Source organism: Ceratotherium simum, chromosome 9 (assembly GCF_057802395.1).
Source record: "Ceratotherium simum simum isolate JZ-2026a chromosome 9, ASM5780239v1, whole genome shotgun sequence".
Classification (NCBI taxonomy): domain Eukaryota; kingdom Metazoa; phylum Chordata; class Mammalia; order Perissodactyla; family Rhinocerotidae; genus Ceratotherium; species Ceratotherium simum.
In genome coordinates this window covers 84,014,338-84,034,595 of record NC_141908.1, presented here as the reverse complement: position 1 = coordinate 84,034,595, position 20,258 = coordinate 84,014,338, and the positions used below count along the sequence as shown (strand labels likewise).

Genomic DNA, 20,258 nt, shown 5'->3' with positions numbered 1-20,258 from the left:
AAGAGGAGAATGGGAAGTGAATGCTAATGGATACAGGCTCTCCTTTTGGAGTGATGGAAATATTCCAATGGAACTGGATAGTGGAAAAGGTTGCACAACTTTGTGAATATACTAAAACCACTGCAGTGTACACTTTATTGTTTATTTTTTTATTTTTTTAATTTTTTGTTTATTGCAGTAACATTGGTTTATAACATTGTATAAATTTCAGGTGTACATCATTATATTTCTATTTCTGCATAGATTACATCATGTTCACCACCCAAATACTAATTACAACCCATCACCACACACATGTGCCGAATTATCCCTTTCACCCTCCTCCCTCCCCCCTCCCCCCTTCCCCTCTGGTAACCACCAATCCAATCTCTGTCTCTATGTGTTTGTTTATTGTTGTTATTATCTACTACTTAATGAAGGAAATCATACGGTATTTGACCTTCTCCCTCTGACTTATTTCACTTTGCATAATACCCTCAATGTCCATCCATGTTGTCACAAATGGCTGGATTTCATCGTTTCTTATGGCTGAGTAGTATTCCATTGTGTATATATACCACATCTTCTTTATCCATTCGTCCCTTGATGGGCACTTAGGTTGCTTCCAAGTCTTGGCTATTGTGAATAACGCTGCAATGAACACAGGGGTGCGTGTATCTTTACGCATTGGTGTTTTCAGGTTCTTTGGATAAATACCCAGCAGTGGAATAGCTGGATCATATGGTAGTTCTATCCTTGATTTTTTGAGGAATCTCCATACTGTTTTCTATAGTGGCTGCACCAGTTTGCACTCCCACCATCAGTGTATGAGAGTTCCCTTCTTTCCACATCCTCTCCAACACATGTTGTTTCCTGTCTTGCTAATTATAGCCATTCTGAGGGTGTGAGGTGATATCTCATTGTAGTTTTGATTTGCATTTCCCTGCTGGTTAATGATTTTGAACATCTTTTCATGTGCCTGTTGGCTGGAGCCCCACACACTCCACCCACTCCTTGTGCACGCCCTGCCCCACTGAAGTGGGCTCAGTTGCCAGGCTGCAGAGAATCCAGTCACCAATCTATGCAGGCACACAACTTGCCTGAGGGCTTGTTGTTGAGTGGGGCCAGTCTCTAGGGTGGGCTGCCTGCCCTGGCTGAGCTGGATTAAATCGGTGCTCTAGCGGGTGGGGCAGACCCTGGGCTAGCAGGCCTCAGGGAGAACTCCAATGGCGTCTGTGTCAGCACGCCCACACCAGGCCACAACAATGGCTGCCACCAATGTCCCAGTCCCTGGAGAGGTCTCACCTCTCACCAAGATGCACACAGGGCCTATTAGGTGAGTCTCTTTTCACCAAAGCACTGTGCACCTTTCTTTCTGGTGATTTTAGGTTGCTTTCTGCAGGGTGAGTTTGCGCGTGGGCCCTTTAAGAGCCGGTTTTAATGTCTTTGTGAACCAGCTTTTCTGGGGGTGCTCCCCAATGCTTTAGTAGCAGGCAAAGTCAGATATTCTGCCACTCGTCTCGACTGTACTGGGTCCACACAATGCCCACAGCGGGGGCGCTCCCCAGCTCCGGGCCCCGCTCCTCCAGGGAGGCTGCGGACCTGTGGGCTGCTCCTGGGCAGCCGTGCAGCTGGTGGCTCGTGAAGGCGGCGTTTTTCCTCTCCAGAAGGGAGTCTCTGCCTCTTCCACCTCAGTTAGGATTGTCCGTTGTTGCAGGAGTTCCTCTTATCCAGTTTTCAGTTCTGTCTCAGGGGTAATTTTTCCACCAGTAGTTGTAAATTGGCTGTGTCCGCAGGAGGAGGTGAGTTCAGAGTCTGCCTACGCCGCCATCATGACTTCCTCCCTTGCAGTGTACACTTTAAAAGGGTGAATTTCATGGTATGAGAAATTTTATCTGTGAATTATCTCAATTTTTAAAAAATTAAGAAGAAGAAAGGAAATAATAAAGAGCAGACACCAAGGATATATGAAATGGAAGAAAAATTGGTAATAAAAATCAATGAAACCAAAAGCTGAGTTTTTTAAGAGATCAATAAAACTGATATAACTCTAGCTAGTTTGAGCAAAAGGAAAGATAGAAGACACAAAATACCAATATCAGGAATCAAAGACAGGACCTCACTAGAGATGCCACAGGCATTAAAAGAATAAGGGCATATTATAAACAACTTTATACCAAGATACTTGACTGCCTACATGAAATGAATGATTTTCTAGAAATATAAATATTTTCTAATTTGATGTGAAAAGAAATAGAAAATCTGAAAAGCCCCATATCCATTTAAGAAGTAAAATTAATAATTAAAAACTCCAGGCCCAAATTACTTCTCTTGTGAATTCTCTCAAACATTTAAAGAACAAATACCAATTGTATAAACTCTTTCAGAAAATGGAGGAAGAGGGAATCCTTTTCCTCTCATTTTACAAAGCCAGCAAAACTCTTACCAAAACCTATTACAGATATAATAGGAAAATTATACCTCTTAGGAACACAGGTATAAAAATCTTTAAGAAAATAATAGCAAATCAAACCTATCAATATATAGACAGAATAATACACCACGACCAACTGAAATTTATTCTAGGAATGCAAAGTTGGTTTAACATTAGAAAATCAATTGAAGTCATCATATTAATAGAACAAAGGAGAAAAGTCATGATCCTCTCTACAGATACAGAAAAGACATTTGACAAAATTCATACAAAAACCAGAGTAAAAAGGAACTTCTTAAACTTGCAAAAACAGGCTAACTTTTCAACAGAAAAGATAGAAGCTAGAAGACAATGAAACGACACTTTTAAATTACTGAAAGAAAATTCCCAACCCCCAATTTTAAAATTGTAAACATACTCTTCAAAAATGAAGGTGAAATAAGTATGTTTCCTGAAAAACAAAAACTGAGTGAATGCATTGCCAGTACTTGCACTGAAAGAAATAATAAAGAATTTCTTCAAGCAGAAGGGAAATTATCTCAGAAGGAAATATCGAAATGCAGGAAGCTTATTTGCCAATTTTACCTCAATAAAGCTGAAAAAAATAATAAAAATAAGGTTATGAATGAGTATACAATAAAAAAATGCATAAGCAATATGAAAAAATAAAAAAGTTAAATACGTAGGTAATTATAAATGAATATTGACTACACAAAACAATGAAAGTAGTAATTTGTGGAACTAAAATATATGCTGAATGAAAATACATAATAATATAAAGGCAGAACACAGGAATGTGGGATTGAAGCATTCTAAGGTGCTAGCATTATTGAGGAAGTGGTGAAGTAATATTTTGTATGACAGTGTAATAAATCAAGGATGAATATTGCTATCACCAGAGTAATCATAAAGGAATAGAAGATACCGAGTTAATAGATAAGAAAAATCAAATGCAGTAGTCCCCTCTTATCCGCGGTTTCGCTTTCCACGGTTCCGGTTACCCCCAGTCAACCAAGGTCCAAAAATAACGCACCGTCACAATGCCTACATCATTCACTTCACTTCATCTCATCAGTCAGCATTGTACCATCTCACGTCATCACAAGAAGAAGGGTGAGTAGGGTACAATAAGATATTTTGAGAGAGAGACAGAGACCACATTTGCATAACTTTTATTACAGTATATTGTTACACTCGTTCTATTTTATTATTAGTTATTGCTGTTAATCTCTTCCTGTGCCTAATTTATAAATTAAGCTTTATCATAGATATGTATATATACAAAAAAACATAGTATAAAAGGGTTTGATACTATCTGCAGTTTCAGGCATCTACTGGGGGTCTTGGAACAGATCCCCTGCAGATAAAGGGGGACACCAGTGTAATGAAAAATATTTGATTTCAAAAGAAATCAAGAAAGGAGTGAAAAAGAAACATAAAATAGGTAGCTCAAATAGAAAATAACCAGATGGCAGATATAAATCCAACTATATCAGGAATGATATTAAACATAAACATACTAAATATTCTATGATATTACACTGAACTCACTTTTTAAAAAAGATGAACCCATATGCATTTTAAATATAAGAGAGAGTTAGAAAGTAAAGTTATAGAGAAAGATATACCATGGAAATGGTTTATCAGACAAGTAGACTTTAAAATCATTACTAGAAATATTTCATACTGATAAAATAATCAATTCATCAGGAAATCAATTCTAAATTTATACACATCTTATAACAACTTTAAAATATATATTTCAAAAAATTGACAGAACTAAAAGGAGAAATAGATGAATCCATAATCATAGTGGTAGATTACAGCACTTCTCTCAATAGCTGATAGAATAAACAGACAAGAGAAGCAAGAAGGCTATAGAAGATCTGAACAATAGAATCAACAAAATTGACACAACTGACATACATAGAAGACTGCACCCAACAACCACAAAGTACACATTCTTTTCATGTGCACCCTGAATACTTACTAAATTAGACCAAGATGTGTTCTAATCCGGGTCTCAATAAATTTCAAAAACCTAACATCATTTTAACTATGTTCTGGAATTACAATGGAATTAAGCTAGAAGCCAACAACAAAAAGTAATTAGAAAACATACCCAGCTACTTGGATATTAAAAAATATACTTATAAATGATCCATGGGTCAAAAACTATATCAGAACAGAAAGTAGAAAATGTTTTGAACTGAATGATAATAAGGATATGACATGCCAAAAATTGTGGGATGAAGCTAAAGCAGTACTTACAGGAAAATAGCTGTATTTTTTAAAAGAAAGACTGAAAATCAATGATCTAAACAATCCCAAGAAACAAATAATAATGGTAATAATGAAAAATTCAACTTGAAAAGAAAGGAAAAGCAAAATGGAAAGAAGAAAAGAAATAATGATAAGAATAAATGTAATACAAAACAAAAATACTAAAACTAAAGATAAACATAGCCCTAAAGATGGTTATCTTTTCAAAGATGAATAAAATTGATAAACCCTTAGAGCAAAATTAATCAAGAAAAAAGTTAGAAAACACAAATAGCCAATATGGAGAAAGAAAAAGAGAACATCATTACATACCCTGTAGATATTAAACACATAACTAGAGATATTATGAACAACTATAGGCCAATAATTTGATATTTTAGACGAAATAGACAAACTCTTTTAAAAAGTCAACCTGACACAAGAAGAAATAGAAAATCTGAATATTCTTATATCTATTAAAGTGGGATGTTATCAAAAACCTTTCCACAAGAAAACCACAGGCCCAGATAAACTTCTCCCAAGAATTTAAATAAAAAACAACAATTTTACATAAATACTTCCAGAAAACAGAAAAAGAACTGCATTTATCAATTCATTTACTGTGACCAGTGTAATATAAATACCAAAACTTGATAAAATATATTACAGGAAAGGAAAATTATAAACCATCTTCATTATTAACATACATGCAAAAATCCTTTAAAAAATCAGAAAATAGAATTGAGTGATACATCAAAAGGATGTATTATCAGGAGCAGTTCACTGCAGGAATGCAATGGCAGTTTAACATTCAAACATCAATCTTTATAATTCATTACATTAATAGAAAAAATGAAAAAAGTATTATCTTCTCAATGGTGACAGAAAAAACATCTGATAAAATTCAACAGCCATTACTCTGATAAGGAGAATCTACAAAAACCCAAGAGCAAAGAAATTAAATAATGGGAACACAATAAGAATGCCCACTACTACTACTTTTATTTATTATTGAACAAGAAGTAGCCACCGCAATAAGGTAAGAAAAAAATAAAAGTCCTATAAACTGAAGAGGGGAAGAAAACTGTCCTCATTCACAAATAATAAAATTATATCCATAGAAAATGTAAAAAAAAGAACCCACCTCAGATAAACTATTAAAATTAATAGCAAGGTCACTGGAAACAAAGTCAATATTAAAAATTTAATTGTATTTCTATATACTAGTATCAACAAGAAAATGAAATTTAAAAAACAACAACATTCAGAATAGCATTAAAAATATCAAATAAGTAGGAATAAATCTAAGATGTGCAATAACTCTCTTAATAAAATGACAAAACATTGAGAGAAAATACATAATATCTAAATAAACAGAGTGATATACCATGTTCATGGATGGAGCTCTCAATTTTACAAATGTCAGTTTTCCCCAAACTGAACTATATTCCATGTAACCCCAATCAAAATTCCAGAAGTGTGAGAGTGTGTGTGTGTGTGCATGTGTGTGTGTAAATTGACAAGTTGATTCTAAAGTTCACGTGGAAATGCAAAGGGCCAAGAATAGCCAAGATAATATTCAAGAACAAAAAAATAAATAAAATGCAGATTTACTATCAAATATCAAGGCTTATTATCAACCTAGTAATTAAGATAGTGTGATAGTGACAAAAAGACTGATACAAGAGAACAGTGAGTTTAGAAACAGACCCATACACAACCAGTCACTTGATTGATGATACAGATGACACTGCAATGAGGCAGGGAAAGGATGGTCTTTTCAATAAATGGTGCAAGGTCAATAGGATTTCTCCATGAAAAACGAGGACCTTTTCCTCACATCATACCTAAAATTCCAGGTAGAATGAAGAATGTGAATGTGAGATGTGAAAAGGAAAGTAATAAAGCTTTTAAAAGAAAACACAGGAGAATACCTCATGACCTTGCAATTATAAAGATTTTCTTAAAGGGACACAGAAAGTAGTAACCATAAGGGGCGGGGGATACACAGATAGATACCTAGATAGATAGATAGATAGATAGATTATATAGATATATAAATTGGATTTTATAAAGAACTTCTGTTTATCTAAAAACATCATTAACAGAGTGAACAGGCAAGCCACAGAGTAAAAGATATTTGTAATACACAAAGAACTTCTACACAATGTATATAAAGAACTCCTGCAAATCTGTAAAAAAATGATACACAATCCAATAGAAATAAAATAAACATATAAGCAGATGCTTAATTTCATTAGTCATCAGGGAAATTAAAATTAAAACCTCAATGTAATACCACTACACACACCCCAAGATGGCTAAAATGAAAAAGACAATACCAAGTGCTGTTGAGGATATGGAACAACAGGAATTCTCATGTACTCCTGCTAGGAATGTAAATTGGTATAACCCCTTTAGGAAACTGTTTGGCAGTTTCTCCTAGAGCCAAATATATGTAAATCCAGTAATTCTACTCCTAGGTATATACTCAACAGAAATGTGTACATACATTAATCAAAAGGCATATACATGGCAGCACTATTTGTAATAGACCAAAACTAGAAAAAAAACTAAATGTTCACCATCAGAGGGATGAATAATTGTGGTATAATCATACAATGGAGTACTATGCAGCAATGAGAATGACTGACCTACAACTACATATGACAATGGGAATGAATCTCACAGACACAATGCTGAGCAAAAGAAGCCAGAGACAAAAGTCATACATGCTAAACAATATAATTCTATGAAGTTCAAAACTAAGTAATCTATTAGATTAATCTAGAAGTCAGGGTAGTATTTATCCTCAGGTGGGTGGTGAGTAGAGACTAGAAAGAGGCACAAGGTGGTATCTGAGGTCCCGGTCATATTCTGTTTCTTGATCTGGGTATTGGTTATACAACAGTGTTCTCTTTGTGAAAATTCCCATGCTCTAAAGAGTTGTGCACTTTTCTAATCCGTATATTGTACTTCAAACAAAAGTTTACTTAAAAAATACAATAAAATTGTTTGGAAGGCATGTGGACATTTGATTTGTATGACATTGGTATGAAACAATGCGTGCACGACAGCCAAAATATTCTTGAAAAAGATCTAAGTAAAAGATTAGAAGAAAACAAAATGTACTATTTTAAAACTACAGCAGTTAAAATGTACTGGTGGAGTGTGGTGCTAGTGCAGCATAATAGGCAAAACAACGCAACAAACTAGAAGGAATACAAAGTGACACAGTAGATATAAGATATTTTACTATGGTACAGAGGGCATTCAATATACAAGTGCATTTACTTGTGCACTTAAATAAAAGCATTAAATATATAAGTTATAGAACAGAAATACATTGTCTAAAAGAGACAAGAGAATTTTCAGTCGATACTATTAATTCATTAAGTCATTTTACCTTTCGGGACCTAAGTGACTGTCTTTAAAATGACAGGTTTGGGGCCGGCCCCGTGGCTTAGCGGTTAAGTGTGTGCACTCCACTGCTGGCGGCCCGGGTTTGGATCCCGGGCGCGCACCGATGCACCGCTTCTCCGGCCATGCTGAGGCCGCCTCCCACATACAGCAACTAGAAGGATGTGTAACTATGACATGCAACTATCTACTGGGGCTTTGAGGGGGAAAAAACAAATAAATAAAATCATTAAAAGGACAGGTTTGAAATAGAGTGTTTACTATGACTTACAATCAAATTAATCAAGAAATGGGAATTTGGGTCAGGAGAAAGCAATGATGAAAGTTCATTTTAAAATCTGGAGCAGTATGCAAGATAATAAAGGTACAAACAGTTATCAGATTTACCCAGTAGAAAACAGTGAGGCCAGCGATGACCCGGGGGAAAAGAAAGAAAAGAACTGAAGAGTTCTACTACATCTCCTACAGATGAACCTGATCACTAAATTGATGGGTAAGTGAACTTGGAGGCCTGGAGACACAGCCTGTAGCAAATACCACAAACCATCTCATTCCCACCTCAGGAGGCAACTACAGGGTGATGAAACGCAAACACTGCACAACACACGAACACTGACTGTGTCATATGAAAATCCAAGTACTCTGAACCAGTGTAATTCAAACCCACATTACTAAAGGTCCACTTGTGCCTCCTTCTCTAGAGGCTTAGGAAAGCCAAAGATTATTTCAAGGTTTAAAACTGAATTCTATTAGCGTGTGTGTTCAATTTCTTTTACCAGCACAATGTTAACAACTATTTCATTATTTATTTTTAAATGCTTTTCTATGTTTAAAGGAATCAGACTAAATAAAAACTATTTAAAGTCCAATTCAGGCAGAAGTGTGCAAGTCAATATTTAGCCAAGTTTTGAAACAATTACCTTGCATACGGAAGACGCATCAACTTGCACTGTTTACTCACCTGTTTCTTCTTGCTAGTTGGCAGTAGAAAGGAACTCTGATGGAACTATTTTTGAAAAGAACAAAGAAAATGAAAAGAAACAAAATTCCTAATCTCATTATATCATGTTTATTATTAAAGTACCAAGGACACCAATAGTAATAGAACAATTCTTTCATTAGCTTTCAATAGCTGAACGAGAACAATACAATGATAAGGTTAAACATACTTCATCCTTAATCATGCCATCTAAAGATAATCACTACTAACTATACCACTACTAATAATCACTACTAATATTATCAAACTTTCTTGTATGCATAGGAATAAATACACATGTGTATACCCGCACATATACAATATCTCTACATACACATGCAACACACTCACTCTACGTACATATTCTATAATACACTATTGGATTTCATAACACATATTTTTAAATGACCTTTTAAAAGTCAAAGTCTGGGTGATTTTAATATATTCTTTAAAGTTTTGCTATCTATATTTCCTAAATTTTCAGACATTTTCTCAACACATTTTAATTATTTAATAAAGACCATAAAATTAGGCAACATGCCACCATCTTTTCCTATTACAGCACTAACCTGTAATAGAAACAGGGGTATGGCCAAATTGACAAGCTGATTTTAAAGTTCATATGGAAATGCAAAGGACCTAGAATAGCTAAAACAACTTTGAAGAGGAAGAACAAAGTTGGAGGGATATGGTAATTGAAATAGTATAGTATTAGCACAAAAGCAGACAAATAGATCAACGAAATAGAAGAGAGTCCAGAAATAGACCCACACATATGTGGTCAACTAATTTTTGATAAAGGTGCAAAGCCAAATGGAGAGCTTAGACTTCCACACTCACCAAGCTATAGCAAGACAACTCTCTTCCACCGTCAGAGAAGGCCAAGGGGAGAGCTGGGACAGCATCCCCCAACCCGGCAATGTCAGTGGAGAACACGTGGGGACTCTGGATTCCATCCTCACTCGCTAATATCAAGGAGCCCCTCTCCCTCTCCTCTAAGGTGGTGACAGACAACGTCTAGTAGAGAGCCAGGATTTTCACCACTCTTCAGTGGTAGTAACCTTCCCCTGCTTCATTACTCCCCTCATCCTTGTGTCCCTGGAGGCCGTAAAAGTAATGAGGCACCACTCCTGTCCCAGCCAGGGTGGTGTCAACCTGAACTCCCAGCCCCACCCATCAGTTAGGAGACACCCCTCGCCCCCAGGGTGTCACAGAGGCTGAGTGGGGAACTTAAACTTTGACCCCTCACTTGGCAGTAGGTGGCTCTTCCCTTTACCACCACATGGTGTCAGAGGAAGCCTGCTAAAAGAGAAGGTTTAAATAAGATCCAGAGTCTCAGAATAAAATCCCTAAAAGTCTAAGATTTAATCAAAAACAACTCATCACATCAACAATTAGGAAAATCTAAATTTCAGTGGGAAAAGGCAATCAACAACCACCAACACCAAGAGGACACAGACGCTGGAATTCTCTAACAAGGATTTTAAAGCAACAATCATAAAAATGATTCAATAAGCAATTACTAACATGCTTAAAACAAATGAAAAAATAGACAGTCTCAGCAAAGAAATAGATATAAAGAGGAACCAAATGGAAACTTAGACCTGAAAAATACAATAAGCAAAATAAATTAAAAACTCAGTGAACTCAACAGCAAAATGGAGAGGACAGAGGGAAAAGAATCTGTGAACTTGAAGACAGAGCAATAAAGCTCGCATCTAAGCAAGAGAGAAGAGACTGAAAAAAAATTATGAGTGGGCCAGGGATTTGTGGGACTATAACAAAGATACACCATTCATGTCATCAGAGTCCCAGAAGGAGAGAAGAAGGAGAACAGGGCTGAAAAAGTTTGGGGGAAATAATGGCAGAAAATGCCCCAAACCTGGCAAAAGAAATCAACCTGCATATTCAAGTTGAGTGAACTTCCAAAAGCACAAACCCAAAGAAATCCATGCCTAGACACATCGTAGCCAAATTTCTCAAAACTAAAGACAAAGACAAAAGTCTTGAGAGCATTGAGAAATGACACCTCACCTACAGAGTTAAGAAAGAATAAAAAATAAATAAGCACCTGGCTCAAAGTTAGAAAAGTAAAAATAAAATAAAACACAGAAAAGCACAAGAAAGGACTTCCCACCAAAGAGAAAAGCAAAATTAATGTTTGAAACACCAAAATAGTGGAACTCAAATTAAATCAAAAAGATGATCCTTTAAAAGAACAAAAAAAAATAGAAAAACCACAACCACCTAGTGGGGGAAAAAAAAAAACAACAAAACAGAGAGAAAAGCCTAAATACATAAAATTAGTCTAATGGGGGAACATACAACACAGAGAAAATTAAAAGAATAACAAACTACCTGGGTCAACTCTATGCAAATCAGTTTAAAAACACGGATGAGACAGATAGTTTTCTAAGGAAATAAAATTTAATAAAACTGACCATGAAAAAGAGAAAGAAATTTTCCTAAGCAAACCAATACACACAGAAGAAATAAAGTTAACAAAGAGCTACCATTCCCACTAACACAGACGCAGGTCCAGATGGTTTCACAGAAGAATTCTACCAAACCTTAAAGAAAAAATAATTCTAACACTATATCATTCTTCCAGAGCATAGGAAAAGGAAAACACCCAAATTCTTTTTATGAGTTTAATATACATAAAGTTTTTATCAATGCCTAAAGACTGTACAAAAAGAAAACTTCAAAGAAACCTCACTTATGAATAACAATAAAAAATTCCCGAACGAAATATTGGCCAAAACAATTCAGTAGCACATTAAAAGAATAACAAGTCATGGGGCCGGCCTGGTGGTGCAAGTGGTTGGGTGCACGTGCTCTGCTGTGGCGGCCTGGGGTTCGCCAGTTCTGATCCCGGGCACGCACCGACACACAGCTTGGCAAGCCATGCTGTGGCGGCATCCCATATAAAGTGGAGGAAGATGGGCATGGATGTTAGCTCAGGGCCAGTCTTCCTCAGCAAAAAAAAAAAAAAAAAAGCGGAGGATTGGCAGATGTTAGCACAGGGCTGATCTTCCTCACAAAAAAAAATGATAAAAAAAAAGAATAACAAGTCATTTCTGAAGGTTATCTTAGAAATGCAAAATTAGAAAAGCTACTAAAATAAGTCATCATATAAACACACCTAAAAAGAAAGACCACATGATCATCGCCCTAGGTGCTAAAAACATATTTTACACTATTTATCATTATTTTTATTCAAAAAGCTCAATAACAGAAGTATTACAGGATATATATGTACCTCATCCTTAAAAAAAACCCACAAGCATGGGTTGTGGGTTTTTTCCTCCTTAATGGAGGAAACACTATTTAAAGTATTATGAGTATTTATCGCATCTACTGTGTTCCAGACATTGCTGTGGTATAGACAAAAGTCCTGTACTCAAGAAGCTTACATTCTGGGAGGATGAACAATTGAGAAGTAAAATTATATGTTATATAGTGTCAAGTGCTAAGAACAATTACAGCAGGGAAGCAGAACACGAATCCTTCGGCAGGGGAGGGGAAGGATCCAGGTTTATACAGGGTCACCAGGGAAGGCTTCACTGAAGTGACTTCTGAGTGACGCTTTGAAGGAAGTCAGGGAACTGGCCATGCGAAGGAAGAATGAGTCCAAAGGCCCCGAGGGGCCAGCGTGTCTGTGTGTGAGGGAGTGGGAGGAGGCCTGTGCAGAGAAGATGTTCAAGAGCAGGAGGGCGAGTAGCAGATGAGGGGAGAGACAGAGCAGAGTTTCAGGTTCAGATAACCACCAGGCAGTAGACGTGATGGGAAGCCACTGGAGAGTTTTAAGCAGAGACTAACCTTTCAGCGGGATCACTGGCTGCCATGCTGAGAAGAGAATACAGAGGGCAGGAGCAGAAGCAAGAAGCCCCAGCTGGGATGCTACTGCAACAATTCAGAAAAGAGATCACGGTGGCTCGGATATGGGTGGTGACAGTGAGGTTGACAGTGAGAAGTGACAGAATTCTGGACTGATTTTTAAGGTGGCACCAAAAGAATTTGCTAAAGGATCGGATACGGAGTGTGAGGAAAAGATAGGAAAATAGAGTTGTAATTGCCTGAGATGAAGACCCCAAAAGGAACTGGTTTTGTGGCAAACATGAAATGAGATGCCCCTTAGACATCCAAATAGAAGTGCCAAGTAGGTAGCTGGATATGTCTAGTCTGGAGTTCAGAGGAGATGACCAGGCTGGAGATGCAAATTTGGGAGTCATCAGTATTTAACAGCAATTAAAACCACAAGACTGGATGAAATCATTTAGGGAACTAGCCTACATAGAAGAAAGAAGTCCAAGAACTGAGTCCTGGGGTACCCAAAATTTAGGAGTCTGGAAAATAAAGAGGAACCAGCAAACAGGCCAAAAAGGAACAGTCAGAAAGGTAGGAAGAAACTCAGGAGAGTGTGGTATCCTAAGTCACGCGAAGATCAACATAAAGACCACAAATATCCGGAGTTCTGGCAACAGTGGAGATCAATTTTCAGAAGAGTGGTTTTCACAGGGTGGTGGTGAACACCCAATGGGTGCAGTTTCCAAAGAAACTGGAGACTGGAACCATTCTCTCAAAGAGTTGCCCTATAAAGCTGAGAGAAAAATGAGATAGCGTAGCTGGGGTGAGGGGTACGAGTGGAGCAAGAGGTTTTATTTTTGTTCTCTTTCTTTCTTTCTTTTTAAGATGAGAGATAACATTTTTGCTCCTGATGGGAATAATGCCAAGGGAGGAAAAACATTAATAATGCAAGAGGAAAAGGCAGTCTACACCAACGTCAAGCCACCAGCAAAACACCCCAAATGTCCATTGACAGGAGACCAGTTCAATGGCCTGGAAGTCCACCCTAGATCCGTCCTCAGCAGCACTAAGAAGAATGAGGAAGCGTTCCCTGTGATCACATGAGAGATCTTCCTTCAAGATACGTCACATAAAAAAAGTGGAGGCAGTGGCAGTAGTAGCTGAATTAATTGTAGGAGAGTTTCCATTGAGCTCCCAGTATGCGCTCGGCCTGATGTTCTGTACTTTACAGACATGATATAATCTAATCCTTGTGATCATCATCGTTTACAGGGAAGGAAACAGAGGCCTAGAAAGGTTAAGTCACTTATCATATTATATAGCTAAAGAAGGCAGAATCAGAATACGAAGCTGTGCGTTCCGATAATCTGATAATAATTCATGCTTGTAAAACACAACCTTGTGTTGCCTGTAATTACTAATAACTATAGTCTCTTGATTGTCTACCACAGTCCAGGGCTTCTCATTCATTAAGGCATTTAATCTTCATTTAATCCCCTCCAGAGAGGTGTGGGGAGCAGGCTGCCCGAGAGAGGACTGAAGGAGGCCCTGGAGGCCCCGGAATGAGAACAACATCCCCCCGCTGCCACTGAGATCAGGGTCGGCTCCACTGCAGGACTCTGCCTCCTCTTAGTCTGTGACCCCTGCCTCTGGTCCAGCCTGGGCATCCAGCCCAGCTTTGACCTCTGTGCTTCTTTGACCCAGTGTTCTAGCTAATTAAATTGATTCAAATAACCTTTAAATGTATGAGGAAACTGAAAATGAAATATAGGTGACAATGGAAGGCACCAATATTCTATAACACACAATTTCAAATAAATCATGAATGCGTGAATGAAAAGTGAATGAACAAATAAACAAACAGATCTTACTGCAATTTGTCTTGCTTCCCCAGCCCAGGTAAGCAGCTACACTAACATTTACACAGGCTAGCGCCACAACAGAGGCCTCACGTGGATTATTCATGTCAGTGTTGTTCACACAGCTCCCTAGTCTCCGTTCTTGAATCTTTCCTTCAGATGTATTTCCTCGCATGTCCCCTTTTGGTAGCATCTTAACTCTTTCTCAGTTTTGTACATTCTTTGTAACAACTTGGGAATCCAAACATCTTCGGATATATAACTTCCCCAGTTTATAAGGTATATCTTTGCAGGAAAAAGATTGTATTTTTTAAATTAATTATTCCATATCGTCTTTTCTAGCTACTCACCATAGGTTTTTGGGGGGCGATGTGGAGGGAGTGGGCAGAGGAGGATCTGAAACTTATGCTCTGTGGATGTTACACATGCTTAGTGGCTATTGATGCCACACAATATGACAGATGGAACTGGTTTCTCCTCTCTTCCCCATAAACCATTAGTACTAATCAAAGATGGAATCACATTCAGAAAGGACACAGGCATTTATTTCACAAAAATGTTTCACTTTGGCTATGACTCCACAAAATGTGCTGCTGAAATGACGGCATGAGAAAGAGACTCTCCTCTGTTTTTCCCTCTCACAAAGGTAGGTGTTAGGAAGATGGCCTAATCCATTTCCCTGATAATATGCTATTTTATAACCTTCCCCTTCAAAAAAGCCATTAAGGTGCTACCTGTCTATATTTCTGAGAAAAACATCTAGTTACCCTCACTGACATAGGCAGAATGGTGAACCCGAGTCTCTAATGCACAGTGTTGTGCTTTCCTTGAAAATCAATTCCACATAATGGATGTGATGCTTTGCTATTTAATCCAGAGTGATGGCTCAGCAGCTCCCAGTTGTTTCATACTCACAGGAGTCAACTTTTGCCACTCTTCACAATAGGTCTGTATCCAGTAGAGCGGCATAAATTACCTGGTAGAAGGAAATACACAATGTTTCAACCCAAAGGCCACTTCTCTGCTTGGCACATCTCCCTCGTTCATAACTAGGACTTCCCCAAACCCCCAAAATCATATACAAAATCCTAGTCTTTTTTCTAGTTTGAACCAGTGTCATCGGAAGGCATTTAGGATACATTTCTGGAGCGCACTCTGCGGAAGGGTGCAGGGCAGGAAATCAGTGAAGAGAAAGGGCAAAGGACTGAGGACGCCCCACAACGGGTGCAGGTCACGTGTGCGGATGCGCACCTCTCGTGAGCAGAGGCACTGACTGCTTCGTCCCAGACTCTTTTCAAGGATTCTGGTAGAGTGAACAGCCTTGGATGATAAAGACAGTGTCTCCCTGTGGAGGGATTAGCAGGAATGCTTACCGTCCAGCATAATAAAGACAACGTCACCTTCTGGCAGGCTTACTACCCATGACAAAAGATTTGAGTCCCTAAGCTCAGGGTTCCTCTCCTGTAACACAACCCGTTGCACATCCAGGTGCCAACAGGCCCTCTTCACATTGCCTTGTGGGAACTGGGGCTTGGGAAGCTGGCATAAATGCTAATATTCCAGCTGCGCTATTGCTGTGAAGAATGAAGTCCTTTGTCTCTGACCCAGGAGTCCTGCGTCTTCCACTAGCATCCATCAAACTGTGTCAGGCTATCTTGTTGGCTTGTAAGTAGGGTAAAACCTCAGAGCCTTCACAGTTCTTGACAGTCACCAGATGGTATTAAAAAATCTTATAACATTGGAAGGACTCCCTGACACAGAGGGAGTGTCTCTTACAGCATTGGGAAAGCATGTGTGGGCACAGCTCCCAGATCTGATCAGGATGTCACTCTATTATAATGATTTCTACATCTCTTTAGACCAGCAATTCTTACATTTATGGAATGGGGTCATAGACTTTTTGAGAATCTGATGACAGTTCTAGGAATATATCCTCAAAATCACATGTGAATATACACATATTTTGCAAAAAAATTTGCACATTCCTGGACCCCTTAAAGATATTAATTGGCCCTGAATCAGAAACCCTGGCCTGAACTGATTCTCCCTAAGGGTAAGAACCATAACACAGAATGGAAGTGCTCATAACACAGTAGGCACTCAACTAATGCTTATAGAAGGGGGCACGAATAAATTTGAGAAAGAAATAAGTAAATTAGAAGACTAAAAACTTACATAGATGATACTCCAAAAGATGAAACCAAAGAGGACACTAGTTATATTGGGGAAAAAAGTAACGGTAATAAAGGAGGTCCTGGTAATTCTGCAGGAAAAGTAACAAGGAAAATGGTCTCAGGAAAATAAACAGATTCAGACGAGGTGGCTAAGAACATAGACTCTACACCCACACTACCTGGGTTCATATCCTGACACTTCCACTCGCTAGCGATGTGACCCTGGGCAGTAACTTAACCACTCTGTACTTCGGTTTCATCATCTGCACAATTGGCATATGGCACCCACCATAGAACAGTGCCTGGTACATGGAGAGTACTCAATAAAGTTAGCTGTTGGGGTGGCGTCTAGATCCAAAGCACAGACTGTGCGTGATAAAGACAGAAGCCTTGCAATTCTGCTGCAATGATGCCGCTATTGTCTAACAGGCACCACTAAAACCCAGAGGGGTGAGACCCACTAACAGGACCTGGCAATGTTAAAAGAAAACTAACAAAGGAGGCAGGAACCATATGATCGTAAAAGATAAACTTGAGTGGAAATCCAGGAACCTCATAGGAAAGAAGGGGGTAAAGGCTACGTAGTGGGAGCTTAAAGAGCAGCAGACAGAACTGCGCCTACGACTCTCTCATGCATCGCACCGTGGGCCACAGTGCTTGATGAAGGTACCGTCCTGATTCACGACTTCTTCTTCCCTAACTTACTGTTTTTTCACCTGACCCTCTGATCCTCAGCCTTCCTTGGCTTTTGATATCTGCCTCTAGGCCCTCAGTTTCTGGCAAAATGCTGAGATTCTACTTCTGGCTTATGGAACCCAGTTCCTCTGTCTGAGCACCTAGTCTCAGCACCTCCGCAGCCCAGTATGGGATGTCTTCATCCTCCAACCCCATCCTGCCAGTTGAACCAACATCTAGGTCCCAGGGGCAGCTGGACAACAGAGGCCGCTCTGTCCAACAGAAGGTACGAATAGAGCTTCCCGAAGGCAAACTACAAAACTGGAGCAGAGGAAGGAAATGGCTGGGAAGGGGTCCTTCAATTACCCAGGGTTGAGAAATCTTACCTCTTCCGAAAGAAGAGGGGCTAAAGTTTCTTGCATGGCTCAAACATGAGAGGAATCTGTGAGGGGAATGGCCATCAAACTAACCACAAAGGCTGCCACATGAAAGTGACACAGTGTTCAGGGAGGACACCTTTGGGTTCATAACAAGAGCAGGAGAAGAATGCCGAGTGTTGTTCTCCAGGGCCACAGGCGTGTATGAAAAGCCAGTTCAGAAAGTACAGAGCAATGATGGACCCTCTCCCATCTACCAGAAACTGTAGAAAGGACACAGCACAGACAGCATAGGAAGCCCTCAGAAATGAAATTCGGAGGATATAATAAGGAAGAAATAAGGAGTTGGGGGGCACTGTAACCAGACTGCTCTCTGATCAGCAAAGAGAAAGAAAGGACATGAACAAATGGTGCGAGGAACAGGGCAAACTGAGGCCGAAGGCAAAGTGTGGCACAGAGCAGTGTCCAGTCAGCCGAGCACCAGACAGACATAGTCTGTGGAAAATACCATCACCCACAAAACGCTTCAAGCAGAGAACAAACACACTGTCCAGTGAAGACAGAGTAATATTCACAGGAGTCAGAGAGAAGGCAGGACTATCTTATTCCTATTTTTGCTTCCATATTTCTCTCCAAAGGAATGCTTGGTAAGCTAAAAGCAGCAGACGACACAGTTAAAAAGACTTGAAGCCCAAGATAGGTGGAGATTCTAAGAGCACACTTCGGCCTCTTTAAACTTGCTCGAGTGTTCGGATTGACCAAGCTGACTTATGTCCCATGCCCTTGAAGTAATTTGTAGCTACGATTGTGAAGCCGTGGTCAGCAATCTCTTTGAGACATTACAGAAACCAGAGCAGAGCTGGAACTGGAGGCAGGCAACCACGGATCCTGGTTTTCAAAAAGATGGGCTCAGATGAGGTAGACTCTGCTCTTGGGCAACTTTCTGGATCTATTCTGGAAGGGATTGTTGACGAGAAGGCCTATAGCAGTGGTCCCTGAGAGGAGACTAGGTGCTCAGGAAAACTGGCCTCATTCCCTCTGAGATAAGATTTCTAGACTGAGAATCTGATCAGTCCATAGACACGGCACGTGGGGATTTCACGAGGCATTTGAACGCGTCTGTGCTCCCTGGGTGGAGGGGATGAAAATGCAAAAGTGTGACACCACAGAAGGGTTTGTACCTAACTGAACCGCAGTTACACATTAACAGTGTTGCTTAATTTTCTCATAGTTGTCTGCTTGGCTTATTCTGTTCAGTGTTTTAATCAAGAACTTAAGTAGAGACAGAAGGCAATGTTTATCAGATTTGCACATAATAGAATAAAAGTTTAAAGGTATCTTGACAAGATAGAATGCAAATATGAAATTTAATAAGAATAAAAAAGTTTCCAAAAGGGGAAATACCACTTTAAAATTCTTAAGGCATTTCCACTGAGTGCAAGTTTATTAGTCATAAGTGATTTTTTCCTAATTCCTAAGAGTCTATAATTTCACAAGCATCAATAATACTTAAATAACAACTGTAGCAGCAACAGCCACAACAAAAAACTAAAACAACCCAAAAGGTCACTGCTTCTTTTGGCTAGCTCTAAATACATAATTAAAAGATTTTTAAAGTCCTAATCTTTGCAACCTCTATTCCAATAACATTGCAATTGCATCCAAGTCACCATGCAAAGACTGTTTCAATAAGCATATGCTGCCCAAACAGACGTCACCCTAAAATGATCAGAAACTATTGAGATGATGCCAAGAATGCAATAGTCATATGGAAAATTCACTTTACTTTCTGGCTGGCTGCCTCAGTTTCCCCTCCTGATAAATAGGGGTGGATAATACTTGCCAACACTACTCTGAGAGGTATGGATCATAAAGATCCACAAATAAATCCCTGTCAAGCCCTTTGGCCTAATTCCTTGGGAGAGGTCTCTAGCACCCTTGCTGCTCTTGTTAAGCACAACACTCATTCCACAGCATAAAAGGGTCCTGACTCACCCACCCCGAGGTTCCAGTCAACTGCTCTGTGGAGGGCTCTGGGTGGTTCCAGAGGAGAGTGTAGATGCTCACCACCACGCCTGGGGTGGAGAACCTCCACTGGATGTCGTGGCCTTCAGCAATCCATTCCTAAAAGCAAAGAACACAGGCGTCCAGCCTGAAAGCTAAGAGGTAGGAAGCTCTCAAAAATGAAACAGAGGCTTCTGGTGGCGACACTGAAGGTAGGTACAGGCCTGTCAGGTACAGCTGGAAGTGCTGTGGCTGTTCACACTGAAGACATCGAGGGAAGTTTCT

The 20,258-nt window shown here is 39.2% G+C and overlaps 1 pseudogene across 1 annotated transcript in view; it reads right to left on the bottom strand.

Moving 5' to 3' along the window:
* LOC106800119 (shugoshin 2-like) overlaps positions 1-20,258 on the bottom strand; it is a 35,687-nt pseudogene that overhangs the window by 8,608 nt on the left and 6,821 nt on the right. Inside the window, exons 2-3 of the transcript XR_015553087.1 lie at positions 19,965-20,093; positions 9,016-9,101 (exon numbers count right to left, since the gene is read on the bottom strand). The product of XR_015553087.1 is annotated as a shugoshin 2-like (transcript). The remainder of the gene's footprint in view (positions 1-9,015; positions 9,102-19,964; positions 20,094-20,258) is intronic.